Here is a 15,360-nt window from a genome sequence, read left to right on the forward strand (position 1 = left end):
ACTGCTATGGACCCATAGTCCAGGGGTAGACTACTCACACATCACTCCGGAGGCGACCATGGCAGCGTAGAGTCCTCCGGAAGATGATTCCCCTCTCCGGCAGGGTGCCGGAGGCGATCTCCTGAATCCCCCGAGATGGGATTGGCGGCAGCGGCGTCTCTGGAAGGTTTTTCGTATCGTGGCTCTCGGTACTGGGGGTTTCGCGACGAAGGCTATTTGTAGGCGGAAGGGTAGGTCAGGGGGCCACACGAGGGGCCCAGGAGACAGGGTGGCGCGGCCAGGGCTTGGGCCGCGCCGCCCTATCATCTGGCCGCCTCGTGGCCCCACTTCGTTGACTCTTCGGTCTTCTGGAAGTTTCGTGTGAAAATAGGCCCCTGGGCGTTGATTTCGTCCAATTCCGAGAATATTTCCTTACTAGGATTTCTGAAACCAAAAACAGCAGAAAAACAGAATCGCTCTTCGGCATCTTGTTAATAGGTTAGTTCCAGAAAATGCATAAATATGATGTAAAGTATGCATAAAACATGTAGATATCATCAATAATGTGGCATGGAACATAAGAAATTATCGATACGTCGGAGACGTATCAGGAAGTTGCGTCTGGACAGAGGCGGTGGCCGTCAACTTCAGCGCAGGCAACGATTGCTGGTCCTTGCCGCTATCCGTCGTGAAGGGATTAATGGTCTGGTATGCTTCTGTTGCTTGATTATAAGTTGCTGCTATTAGCTTTCCTACTGCAAGTTTGTTGAGGTGTTTTTTTCGTAGCGGAAATTTGTTGAATTTTCGCATTATTAGCATAGCAGTGTATTATGTGACTGAATTATTTGTGCGTTTATCTAGCAAAATGTAGCTTCAAATTTGTTTGGAAGAGTGTCTTCTATAACTGTATTATTACTTGTAAGCATTACCATAAGAATGCGCCACGAGAAATGTACATATTTAGATCGACTAACTACAAAATTCCTATGTTTTTTATGTAATAAAAAATGTAATAGGTGAAAACAATAAAGAATATGCAACAGGAATAGATATAGTTACTACTTGCTATCAGGCAAAGGAAACTTTGAAGAATAATTTAACTGGAAACTCTATGCAGACTATTCTTATATATGGGCTGTAAGCATTTTGTACAATCGTAGTTTACTTTAACCTGTAGGCTGGACACTAAATTTTTCCGTTAGTGGTGAGGCCAACATTACTTTAGATTATCTCTCTTAGGAATGCCCCTCCATAGTTGTCAGTTACGTAAAAGTTCAGAGGTTAAAATGCTAATCAGTTTAGTCCCCGAACTACATAAACAGAGCTTGTAGTTAGTAGAGCTTTAGTCCCTGAACTACATAAACAGAGCTTGTAGTTAGTAGAGCTTTAGTCACTGAACTACATAATCAGAGTAGGTCCATCTTAGATCTTACCGATTAACTATGCACATGAAAAGCATATGTAATTTTCCTTTTGAAAACCAAAAAAAGTTGCAGATATATAGCATGAAGTATTCAGACCAATAATCCCCTTGATGAACATAACTGTTTCTACCAAATTGACCAAGCATGCAGAGGGAAAGTAACATACTTTGCAAAGGGCAATGAGTTGGGTCACTTTTTTTTATATGAAGCTTCATCTCAATAACTTCATTAAGAAAATTACTGCTAATTCTTGTACCATGTAACTTGTGTGCGGTTGAAGAATATTTGACAGGGTATGTGGGCACACCCTGCTGAACTATATGTAAGATAAGTAGATAGCTGAACACAAACATTGTATGCATAATTATTGAACTATTCTTTCATGGCCTAGAACTGAAGACATGCATGGGAAAAAATCCCAAGATTTTAGGCTATTGCAGATGCCTCAATAATCTTGCCTACTTTAGAACAACGATCCCTTCCAAAATCTGTGTTTCAGGATTAACATGTTGGTCTACCTTTTTTCCTCAAATAGCCGCTGTGAATCAGACTTCGGTACATAGGTTACTAAACTTTAGAAAATAAATAGTCATATATGCTGTCCTAGCGATCTAACGGACAACATGGGCACATGAACCAGCTACTACATAAGCAAATAGCAAAAAAATAAAACTGAAAGTGTCTTTTGTAATACAGATGAAAGAGGAAAAATTCCCCATTTACATGATACATACGATTGTCTATCTTGTAGATCAAAGCCACAAGAAATAAGATAGAATAAATGGCCTGCAAGAACAATGCCTTACCCTATTTGCATTGAAGTCATCTGGATGACTGGATTAGTCACTCATATCTTGTATGACGCAATCAAATTTTTATTGGGTACCAATGTAACATGCCTCAGGCTTTGGATCAAATTTTTATTGGGTACCAATGTAACATGCCTCAGGCTTTGGCGGTTCTTCGTTGAAAATATCTGGCCAACAGAAAGTAAACAACAATGCTCGTTACTGGAAGTGGGATGATTAATTTATAGCTGATAAAATCGAGCATATCAAAAGCAGAGCAGAAGACTTGATATTACAACAGGATCAAGCAAAACCTCTGAAGTGTCAGGACTGGACACAAGGTATATACTGGTACCATAATAATACTTCATCAGAGAGGCAAACATAACACAAATAACACATTTAAATCTGCATTCGACCATCCATTCAAATAACAGAATCTAGATGAATTGTAATAGGATCTTTTTTAAAGCTTTCTTGTATGGAGCTACAACAAATCGTATTGGAGTGCCTTATGTACCTGTTCTTGAGTCTTTGTCCTTCCGAATTCCATGGCCAGCTCCCCTTCTAGATTTATTCGGTTGAAGCTTACTTAACAATATAAAACATGACATGAGTTATAACAGCGAGGAAAAATGTGCCACTTCCAGTAAATTTTTCTTCAGTAAATCAGTCAGCTAGCAGTCGATCCCAAAAATAGAATTTATTAGCTTAGCAATTCGAAATGAGTTTAATTTCTATCGGAATGGTAAGGTAGACCATCATCTGAAATATGTAAATTGGTCCTGCTGAACTTTTTCCTCTTAAATCCTTACAAAATTTGAAACAAAAAATTCATGTAAAAAAGGTGGTACTGTAACTTATACTGATACCTCACCAGTTATTTGCGTGTGAATGGTGCAATACTATAATATTTTTTTACAACAGATTTGTGAACCCTCTAGGCTCTAATCCATGCTTTAGAAGTTTTATCTAAGAGTAATAAGATGGGGACAGGGTGCTTGCTCACCTCACGCGACGATGTGGCCGAGGGGCATCTAAGATGCTAGTCAGTGGAGCTTGTCACCCTTGGGTGTGCAGTAGAAGAGGCCGCGGGCTACAATTCATCTCCGAAGTTTAGGAAGAAATCAAATAGAACATATATCCACATACGGCCTGCAGATTTAAGTAAAGTGCATTGATGTCAAATAGCCAATTGAAGGTCTGCACCCAGTAGCGAAGACAAACATAACCTAAAATATATATGGCACCTTGGGATAAAATCATTAGATCTCCTAATATATGGAGTATCTAAGGGAGCATGGGAGAATGGGAGCACACTTACAACAAATCATACAATCACCACCAATGCTGGTCGTTGCTACTACCGACATCAGAATCATACAAGCATGCTCCAGGTAGAAGGTTTGGTGATAGATGATTAATTCCAGCTCAATCAGCAAAACTAAATCACAATACAAAAATGATTTCATGCAAATTAAGATCGTCCGAGAGCCTGCATAGTTACTTTACCTTCCCAACAATACGCTTTACGTAGTCAAGGCGTAGATCGCTGATAAGCACCCACATGATCACCAAATAGGAAAGTTCATGGTACAATATCAGTCGATAGGTAGACATTTATCAGAACCTATAGATAGTGTTTTCTCATAGCGCATCAGATCTTGCAGGTTAACATGAAACTAACGGCTAACGGCTGATAAAACTCTTCTAGATAGCCTGAGCATCGAACATCTGTAGCTGTCATATGCAGACATCTGGATGTAGCTGCTTGAGATCCTAATCCTGCTATTAATTTTGAACAATCAGATCTTGTTTTTTTCTAAACCGGTAGGTATCAAGAAGTTAAATAACGGATAGAAAGCTGATCGCATTAGTACAAAAGCAAAACACCTGTTATCAAGTACTGACAATGCTTGCACCTCAGTCATATAAACGCTGCAGGCACTAAAAACTCCAATAAAAAGGGGCATGTAAAATATACGGAGAAATAGTAGCGTTCATGCACTCCAGCGACCGTGGCACGGTATGGTGCCCCAGCCATACCATGCGCAAACAGCTCACCCGAAGAGCTGCACAAATCTATGTCTGAAGCGGAGAGCCGGAGCAAGGATGGACCAAAGCGCTCCAGGTACGCCAGCACTTATAAAGACACAATGCCTATTTAATAAACATGCACAACCCATTTTTCGCCTGGTATAGAATACCAACAAAACCCAAGTCTAAGAGTTGCCTCCATTGGTGAATAAATTAAAATGTAGATAGTTTTAGTAAGCGCTGCCTAGCTCTGTACCAATTGGACAAATGGAAAAAAGATTTGGCGTGTCATGTACCGAGACCAACAAATTGATATGTATATGTTCTGAAAACATCCATGACAAGGATACTCAGCAGGGGCAGTGTAATTTATTTGTTCAAAGGCAACATGGCAGTACTGTAATATTAGAAACCTAGCTGCAAACGATGCATCGAAAGAAAAGCTGACATCACACATATAACTATTAATCAAAATCAGAGCACGACTCAAAATGACAAAACCATGTCCGCAATATTAGATAGCCAAGTGGCTAATATTTCACTCCTAGCAACATGTTCATGCTCTTCCTACAGGTGGATAAGTTCAAGCTAACTTTTCTGTAAGTTGTCTTCCTTAATTTTGCAGCATGTTTATAGAACAGACCTTGGATATTTCAGGAAGAAAACCACGATCTGTTAGCACATCCATTTCATTAAAACCCTCTAGCATTTGCACTGTTGTTCATAGTATTCAGCGTCAACATCCTTAGGGCCTTGACCTGCGGATAAAATTCCATGTGTATTAAAAAGTGAAAGATACAAAGAGATCAAACATTGTCAGGTCTAATAAATCAAGAAGATCTGTACTGAAAAAAAGATGAGGAATGGCAATGCATGGAATTAACAAAGCATGCATAGATGGTTGCAATTGTTGTTTTTCTGACACTCCAGGTATAACTCATATGAAATCAACTTAAAAAGCACGGTATTAATAAAGGGGAGGTAGTTTGTTATTAGTCCCAGTTTCTACCGAAGTATCTCTATATGAAAACCGTACAAACATAATCTGATAAAAGAAAAGGAGCACACAAAGATCGTACTAAAAATCCTCTGACCATACACCCATCTTAATGTTTTATCCTCAATATAACATAAATTGCCTTTATGCTTTTTCTCTTCGTATTAACTGCTGGAGATGTAAGTGAACCAATAATTCTCAAAGATATGAAAATTATACAGCGAGCAATCACAAAATCAGTAACCACATATGCATACAAAGAAACAATGTTGAGCAAACATTGCAGCCCTCCTGCTTTCTGCTCATAACAGTTCAACTGAATTAATATATATAAATAAACCACCTCACCTGAAGATGTCAATCAACACATGCATGATACATCACGGATCCTACTGCGACAATAATCCGATCAAAGAAAAAAAAAGAGGAGGTCTGACACGAGAAATTACTACTTTGACATAGACTGGAAGAGTGCAATTGACGAAGCATGAAAAGAAAAACACATCCAAGGCCGATGCTAGAGGTTAGAAATCTGGATACAAATGTTACCTTATTTGAATCCATTTTGAGATGAGGAACACCAAACAATGGAATCAATAATCCTAGTGAACTGTCATCAAGAGAATAGCTCTAATGGGCGATAGGAAGAACATATACCGTTTTCATTTTGTGGCTTTGCCTTGTTTCTTTGCCCGCCTTTATACCCTGGTTCTGCACCACCCAAAATAAACATAAAGCAAAATTTTATTAGTACCAGATCACTTGTCCTCGCCGACATCACAATTCAGGCCTAATGTACCAAAGTAGCAGAGCAACACAACCCTTAGTAAATTGAGCATATGTTTAAGCAATTTACAGGAAATACAATATAGTATACCAAGACACATGCATGGGTACCAAAATCATATACCTGATTATTTCCAAGTGGCGGTACTCACCTACCTGTGGGGGAGGATTTCATATGTTTTTTATAATCGAGCCTACAGACAAAAATAAATTATTATAGGCAGTAAATACAAGAGTAGGTAATCTAGCGAGCAATATTGAATAATTAGGAACTTTCTGGTCGAATAATTATCCTGATAATGTAAGACATACAGTGGCGTTTCTGAGCACTAAAGCACTGAACAATTAGGAATTTCTGGTCAAATAACCTTTGTATTAAAATCAATCATTTTCTCACAATTTATGTTGTTGAGCCTAGCTGAGCAATCTGAAGGGTGCATGGTTTTGTCAAAGCCCTTAGCACTCATCTCCGATACTAAAATTGCATAAGAAGCTAGTTGAGAAAATATTTAAACCTATTTCTAGATAGCAGATAGTATTCAACAACATGCAGTCCTTGGGGACAAATAACAATGTTGAAGCCCATCTCATTGCCCACTGCTCTCAGTCCAAGCTCTCAAGTACAAAGACCAATCAGAACATGTTTTAAGCAGAAATAGCGGAAAAATGTTACCAATACACTGGGTTTAGTGCAGGTGACTTGTGCCTCCAGAAGAACAACAATTCTATACATCCTAGCCACCATAAGTGCTAATCCATCGCCATTTTCATCTGCAACATAAATCTAGCAAATTAACTAAGTTGGAATGGGCAATAGCTCACCTAGGGTCAATGTATTGACACGCAGGCCGCCGTGCACGACATAGGCGAGGAGTTCAGACCTCCATCTCTCCAGAACCTCCACTATGTTGCGCTGCTGGCCGGCGAGTGAAGAAGGCCAAACAGTCCAGCACAACATATCTCAAACGTGCAAGATGGGTGGAGCTCCACCATGGAGAAAACCAGGAGATGTCGTGGGGGCCGGGAGAAGGGGATTCGAGGAAGTCAAAGACGGAGAAGCACCTCTGCACATATGTCTTGTCCAGCCCCACCACGGTTTTTGGAAGTCGAGGATGAAGCCGTCCGACCGCCGCCACTGTCGACCTCCCATCCTTGACCGGCGAGGCGGTGCTGCTCCCGGCAATGGCGAAGCTCCGCCTCCTCATCCATGGGGTGATGCTCCCGTTTGCCTCTCCCTTCTTCAGCCATGGAGAAACAAATGGAGGTGAAGGGATTGGAGGAGAGATGGAGATGTAGTTTGGGGGAGAGATGGAGGCGTGGATTGGGGGAGATACACGGGCAAGAGATTGGCTGCGGGAATAGACAGGGGCACGTGAGGGGAGTGGCGGCTAGGGTTTCTACCGATGGCCTGCTACCTTTTATACCCTGCTGTAAAAAACAGATGGCTGAGATCGGTTTTGAGGAGGGATCCAACGGGCAGTAACTCAGATCGCTGTGAGGCCCCCTATGGGGGGCATCGTTTATACCTTTAGATACTCTTTAGGCAGTAGAGTTTAAAATAATTCTAGAAAATATAGAAGGTTGAAGTTGTAGCTTAACGTGCCTATACTCCGACTCCTTCTCAAATGTGCAGAACAACACCGATCCTCATATTTTTTTTCTCTGATTATTTCTATTTCTCGCAAACAATACACATGTACATAAGTAGAAATAAATAGTTTCAAATGTCTTCACCAATATTGACCATGGATCTTTCAAATGTAAATATTATTTAGTTTGTTATTGCATTACCCTAATATTTATCTTGCTGAATAATAATATTTTTTTTAATTTTTGTGTGTGTGACCAAGTGGTGAAGTTTGACTGAGATAGTTAAGGGGCCTAACACCAATCATTCTTAAACTTTAAGTAAGGTACATCAATTTAGCATAAAATGGATATCTTTAAGGAATTGTTCAAAGTAGGGGGGCCATTGCCCCCACCCTAGAAAAGCTTAGCCACTATGAACAAGGGGCCCTTTGTGTAGTTTCGCCCTAGGCCCCCCGAAATCTATGGACCGGCCCTGCATGACATCAAACGCCATGAAGCGCGAGCTACAAACCCTAAAACTGCTCCTACGCATCTCCTATCCCAGATCCATCCAGCTATTCCGATGGAGAGGGCATCAGATTCGCTCGGCCAACAGAGGTGGACTCTCAAAGTATTGTTCACACTCGAGAGAGATGGAGCCAGAGAGATGAGAGCGTCGGTCGAAAATAATGAGGCTTCCATTTTCTATAACAAGAAATACCAATAATCCCTGAAAAATAAAACAACCATTATTCCTATAAAAAAAGGACACTGTTGATGCTCACTCGAAGAAAAACAAAGGAGAACCTGACCTCTTTCTTTTGATCAAAAACATCAAATCGTCTCTTTAAAAGAGGAACAGGTCACCCAGAATGACAGAACGCCACAGGGAGTTGCACAGAATGGCATCCGGCCAGAGGCGATCCAACACCGCTATACCATTCGCCTCCCGTGTCGGGGGCTCCAATAAGGGTGTGTTCGGTTGTAGGATGAGATAGAATGGAATGGAATGGTTCCATTCCACTGGAACGGAACGGTTCCATTCCACTCCATTCGCGTGTTCGGTTGGGAGGAAAATAGGTAGAATGGAATGTCTCCATCTAAGCTTAATTTTGAGTCTAAACTGAATTTACTTTGTGCTAAACTAGTTTTGTCCAGCACCAGGCCGAGATTTGCCCGCCCGTCGCGAGCAATAGTTCGCAGAAACCACCGCCGTTGCCCGCTGGAATCGTCGCCGCCGCCCGCTGGAATCGCCCCCGCGGGAACCTCCGCAGCCGCTCGCAGGAATCGTCGCCGCCGCGCCCCACAGGAACCGCCGCCGCCGCTCGCAGGAATCGAGCTTGAAGACGATGCCGCACGTGCCTGAAGCTGTCGTCGCCGCGCCTGAAGAAGACGCCACCGCGCGTGAAGCAGCCGCCGCCGCTGTCGCGCGCCTGAAGCCGCCGCCGCGTGCCTGAATCCGCCGCGGGCGCCGCGCATGAAGCCGCCGCTGCGCCTGGAGCTGCTGCCGCCGCGCCTGAATCCGCCGCAGCCGCCGCGCCGAAGTCGCCGCCGCGCGTGGTTCCTGCTAGCCGCCAGACGGTGTGGCAAGGGAGAGACGAGGGGCAAGGGAGAGATTATGTCGTTTTCTTGTTGACAGTGGGTTGACAAAGTTGTTTAGCCAGCCGTTCCTCGATCCACATTCCACCGATTTGGTGGAATGGGTTGGTTCCGCATATAGAGGGAATATTCCTTTTTGTGGAACTAGTTGGTTCCGTTCCTCCGCACAACCGAACACTGGAATGGGGTCTAGATGCGGAACCGTTCCATCCCATTCCTCCTCATCCTGAAACCGAACACACCCTAATTCTACGACGGGGCCCCTCTCCAAGCTGGCCTGATTAGCACGGTTGGTTCGCGTCGTCGTGTTGCGGTCATCCGCGGCGACAGCGCCGCCGGGCCGCCGCAGCGGCGATCGGACGCTTCCTCATCATCAGCGGCTCGGTCGTACCTCCCTCGATCACGGATATGCTTCGCACCGGCATATCCGTGCGGCATCTCCACGGCTGCAGCATCAGCTTTGCATCGCCGCCGACTAGGATCTGATGACGCAGATCTCGAGTCTCGACTAATCCAGGCTACTGTTGTGTGTACCAGCATTCCGCACAGGTATACCTACCTACCAGCTGTTAGTTGATCTTCTTTTGGAGTGTGATTGATTGCTCGCGGGGTTATTTTCCGCTTTGGGAAGAAGAAAAATGACTTGTTTGGTTACCCACGAGAAAAAAGTTCCGGACATCCACAAAGTTTAAAGCACCCTAAAGCCTTATAAGAGTATGAGGGGGCACCCTCGATTCGATCGTGCCCAGCGAGCCAACCTCTTCTCGCTCTAGGTGGGCAAATTTGCGCCAAACTTGTGTGAGGGAAGGATAGTGGGAGCTCACGCGCGCCCGGGAAAATACGGAGGGAGAATTCGGTCACCTTCCACCGATACTGGCTGCCTATTTACACCATCCCGTCTCACCGCCAAAAGCCGCGCCACCATTTTTCTCCATTCGAGCTTCCTTTCTTGCCAAGCTTCTCGCCAGCGACCATGTAAGGGAGAGTCTTTTCTTAGGTCAGTGGAGCTCCGCCGCGGCAGGTCATCTTCGTCAGCCTCGCCAACATGTCGCCGTCTTCCTCCGCCGCATCCGACTATCAGATCATCTTGTTGTCTGATCTTCATACCTATGTAGTCCACTATAAGTGCAATAGCTGATACGAGAGGATTGGTTCTACAATGGGTATATCATCTCCTTGTATCAACTTCACCATCTCCGAATGGTGGCAATTCATGGCGGGGGGAAGCGCCAAAAACCGCAAGGCCATGGCTTCCATCACCCTCCTTGTTTCTTGGGAGGTGTGGAATGAGCGTAATGATAGGGTCTTCCGCAACAAAAGTGCTCCGTTTGATGTAGTTTTTGATAGAGTTAAGAGAGAGGCTAGGCTTTGGGTTATTGCGGGCGCCAAAAGGTTGGGCGGAATAATGCCGGGAGAGTAATCCCTTGTAATTCATTTGCATGTACTTTCATGTTAAACTTCTTCACTTAATCAATAGATTGGGGCAAAGCTTTTGCCCCCGTTTGAAAAAAAATGGCAGCAGGCAAAGAAGATTGTTAGTGTGCTTTCTTATAAGGCGTTTGCTTAGTAAAGATGTTGTTCAGGAAGAATGTTAGTGTGCAACAAGTTGCTTGCTTACCTTTTTTTTCCTCTTTGGTTCTTTGATTTCTTTGATTTCGGTTGTAGGATGTGAGCTCGCTTAATCTGTCTGCGAACTTGGTGTTGCCGGCGGTGCCTCTTCGGCATATCATGTACTACCCAATTAGAAAGGGCAACATGGTATGCATGCTGCTATGTCCACCTTCGCGCAAGTTGGTCATGACCAAATCTACAACCATCTACTGGAGAGCAAGGTGGGTTCATGTCATGAGGTTCAAAATGCTTGAGGATGTGTATTGGGTGGAGAAAACAATAAATATGATGATGGACGGCGATGCCTACTTTGCTCACATCAAGGTACGATGGGCACACCTCTTGTTCCAGTTAATTCATTAATTCGTTAGTTTTCAAATAGCCAACAACTAACTAACCTCTTGCTTGCAAACTCACCCTAAGAACGTTAATTTGATCAACAAGCCCATAGAGAACTATGCTTAAATGAAGATCATTTACGTCGGACGTGTTTCAGCACCTCCGATCTCTCCCTCTATGTAATATCCCAGGTAATGGGGTTAAAAAAATAGAGGAAACAGATGTGTGCATTGCATTCATGCATAGAAAATCCGGGGAATTTTCGCGCTTCAAAGTAAAACAGTCACAGTAACTGAAGTTTCACTTGACCTTGGTGAAATTGAAGTAGCTCATCAAGTCAAGCGCTATAAACCTCAATGTGACTTTGTTTAAAACCTTGTTTTGGGTAGAGATGATTTGATCTAAGGGGTTAGATCAAATGGAACTAATAATCAGCACAACAACACTTTACTCAATGATCAATTGCTTGATCTTATAAAAGATTATAATAAGGTAATCCTTGCCATAGCATATGAACATCTATTTAATTACAAACCAAGTAACAATAAAATGGAGAAACAATTCTTGACTTATCTTTTCCATGTCTTAAACTAATCCATGATCCTACCATGAACCTCATGGAATTCATTCTACTTCATTCTTGGAAACATGACATGGAGATCAACTCTAGAAATATATGTTCTTCTCTATTCCAAATTATTAAGCAGAAAATCTTGAGAGGTGAGAGTTCTAATATAAATATTAGAGAAGTATTAACAAACCCTGAGTTAAACCTTGGATATACATCCAAGTATTCAAATCATCACCTTTAAGGAGGACCTTAGGATACTATTCAAGACCTTCCCTAGAAAGAGAACCCATTTATGTTAACCATAGATATTGGTGACCACATCATTATCTTTGGAGAATAACCTTAGGTTAGTATTAAAGACCTTCCTAAATGAGAGATACCTTAGGAAGCCAAACCTTGATCATTATAAATTGAGTGATGATCATAAACCCTAAGAACTTGAGGTAGAGACATTAAGAACAAGTGGATCATGCTTAATCCATGACCATGCTTTGGAGAAATAGGAGAATAATCCAAATGCTAACACTTATATGTTTAGTAGATGTTATTCCCCACATGAAATCATAGGGAGGTAACTAGTAAGCAAACCTAGGCTTCTATCCCAACCTTAATTTGTGAACCACTTGGTGATCATCAGTAGAATCCTACCATATCTATATTTCATAAATTAAAGAACCTAAGAAAACCTTAGAGTAAAACTCCATACTTAATATGGTGAGAAACCATCCATCCATATGACCAAAGTTAACTATAAAAAGAACTATAACAACTTTAGTTACTTGAATGATAAATTGAGGATATCAATAGAAGTTAATTGGGAGAAGATAAAACTAATTCTCTAGTCCTTAGTAATTAAAGGAGCACATGAACAATCAAGCAAGTAATCATATTACCTTGGTTAGGGGAGATTAAACCCTAGCAAATGCAATATGATAACATTCCAAATCTACAAACTAGGGTATATCTCAACCATAGTTTATGTATCACTATGGTAATCATAACATGAACCTAGGCATAATTGAGATGCAAACCAATGGCCATTATGTGAGTATAATGAGAACCCTAGAATTGTTTACTATTTAAAACCAATACTTAATTATGGAGTATAAGATAAACCTGGTCTAAACCCTTTAGTTAAACCATGTATGGTTCTCAACCACTTATCATTATAACCAAGACCAAACCATAATGAGGGTAATCGCTACTTTAGGTAATTCTTGGTGCTATTAAAATATGATGATAATGCCAACCTTGAAATAGGATAAACCTTACAATATCTTAGAAATAATTCTTCACATAAAATCATGGTCCAATCCATCCTCATTACCATTCATCTTAAAACCTAGCCTTAATCAAAATATATGTGAACCTTCAATATTGCTAAGTATTAGCAAACCCTAAAAATGTGCTCACCCTGCACATGTTAGAAACTTCAAATCATCTAAACAGAACTAGTTCCCAAATTGAAGAGGGAATTGAAATAATTACCCCAACCCATGCTTATTTTTAATTTGGCATAACTCTCACAACAATCCCAAATTTAATCAAGTAATAAATATTGTTGAGCAAAACAATTATGCTATAAGCATTATTCTCAAATCTTATGGAGACTCAGATAATTTAGAACCTGCAAGTATAACCTGAATTCAAATTTGAAATTCAAACAATAAAATAGAAACCAGAAAATAAAATAATAGAAAGGAAGAAAAGAGATGAGAGGATTACCTGAAACAGGCTTACCTGGCCGTAGCAGCCCAGCTGCCGAGCCCAACAACCAGCCCAGCACCAGCCCATCAACGCCGGCCCAATGCCAGCCCGTACCCCTTCGTCTCTGATATTTTGGAGGAGGGACGAGGTCGTCGTCCACCTCTGTCCGGTCGACACCGCGGCGAGCCACGTCCCGCGCCGCCGTTGCGGACCATTGCGGACGTCGTTGACTAGCCCATCGCCTCTGCCTTATCCCTACGAGTCCGAAACTACCCTCGCGCGCCACGATTCGTGCCCAAACCATGCTCGCCGACATCGCCATGTATCCCGGCCGTCTCCGACGATGTACCATCGTCACAGAGCACGCCGCGGGCTATAAAACCACCTGGAGGGGCGCCGTTGAATGCTTGATCTTCGACACCTCACCACCATCTCTCTCAGGCCCTCAATCTCTCTCATTCTCCTTCAAACACCGGGTTCACTGTCGGAGAAATCTCCGGCTAGCCGCCGATTCAAGCCACCCCGGAAACCAGGGTTAGGTCCAACAGATGCACCTCGACTGAGCCTCTGGGCGGAAGCTCGCATCTAGGGGAGCTTGGAGGAGTACGAATTTTGGCGTTCCCTTTCGCCTGGGTTCACCGGGAAACTGGAGCTTGCCGTCGTCTCCGACCACAATCGAGGGCGCCGACCATCCCGGAAGCCTTCTGGTGAGCAGACGCATCGATTGAGCCCTTAATCGCTTCCTGTGATGCATCTTAGCTTCATTTCGTCACTTGGCCGGAGTCCGCCGCCGCAGATGGGGGTCGCCGGCGATGTTCCGGTGGTCGATTCGAGCAATACACCTCACCATCAGACTCAGCGTGTAGAGGGGGTCCGAATAGCACTAGCCGCGCGTCCTGGGGCGCCAGAAACCGGCGGCGCCGCCGTGTGCTGTCCCGCCGACGTTTAGCCGTCGTTGAGGTCAAACGCCCGGTCAACATTGCCCAGTCACCGCTCGCGTGGTAGTCAACATGGCGTTGGTCCCACTAGTCAGTGTCTAGTGCTAGGTTCTGCCACGGTACATAAACCGTTTCCTTTATTTTAATTTCAATTCAATAATTACTGAAACTTTATAAAAATGTAGAAAATTCATTTAAGTCAGAAAAATATAAATGAGATATTAAAATTCTTAGAAAAGAAAACTCTATCCAATAAAAATATAAAATGAAATTTTTATTTTTAATAAAAAATTCAATTATTTAATACTTGTTATTTAAGCCTTTAATTTTAAATTCTAAATACAATTAAAAATTCATAAATTAAGAAACCATTTATAAACTAAATAAAACCAGTAAGCAAATAAAGAATACATGAAAACTAATTTTCTTTATTTATTATTTGTTAAATCATTATCAGAGAGATTTAAACCCTAATTAATAATTACCTTAATTATTAAATTCATTAAATATAATAAAATGTCAAATCCAATATTATTTTTATTTCAAACTCATTAATAACTTCAACTTGACAATGAAGTTATTAATCCAAGAATTATAGGGTAATTAGAAAACCCTAGTTCCATATGGTAGAAAAACAGGATTTCATCATTTCATGTGTAGTCCTAAAACCCTAATCCAATTAGAAACCCTAGGTCCAATAATTCATTTGAAACCTAATTTACTTCTAAAACCAAAACCCTAGATCCTCACATGTGACCATAGTGTTCTATTTTCATGCATAGAACCATAGTAGCAATTGAATACTTGTCCTAGCCACATAAAATGTAGAAGACCTATCACTAATATATGGGTACCCCATGTGTTCATCTTCATCAGACCTAGATAATCAAATAGAGTTAACCAAGTGTAAACCCTAGATCCTACTACCAAAACAATCATCCTAAATTATCCATGCTTAGCATCACACCATCGTGATGAATTCTAATAGCAATCATATCAAGTATTTAACATTACA

General features: G+C 42.1%; 1 long non-coding RNA gene across 12 annotated transcripts; it reads right to left on the reverse strand.

The window, feature by feature from the left end:
* Positions 1–502: 502 nt before the first annotated feature.
* LOC127343833 (uncharacterized) lies at positions 503–7,469 on the reverse strand. Of its 12 annotated transcripts, XR_011755857.1 has the most exons (9): positions 6,834–7,469; positions 6,136–6,205; positions 5,775–5,936; positions 4,872–4,986; positions 3,516–3,976; positions 3,201–3,346; positions 2,712–2,778; positions 2,210–2,379; positions 527–883 (listed from the first exon to the last, which is right to left on the reverse strand). It is a non-coding gene; the product is annotated as an uncharacterized lncRNA (long non-coding RNA). The 12 variants fall into 12 exon arrangements; XR_011755858.1 differs by having other exon boundaries at positions 503–2,379; positions 2,712–2,782; positions 6,834–7,468; XR_011755856.1 differs by having other exon boundaries at positions 505–2,379; positions 6,834–7,467.
* Positions 7,470–15,360: the final 7,891 nt, after the last annotated feature.

The sequence above is a fragment of the Lolium perenne genome, chromosome 3, assembly GCF_019359855.2.
Source record: "Lolium perenne isolate Kyuss_39 chromosome 3, Kyuss_2.0, whole genome shotgun sequence".
NCBI lineage: Eukaryota > Viridiplantae > Streptophyta > Magnoliopsida > Poales > Poaceae > Lolium > Lolium perenne.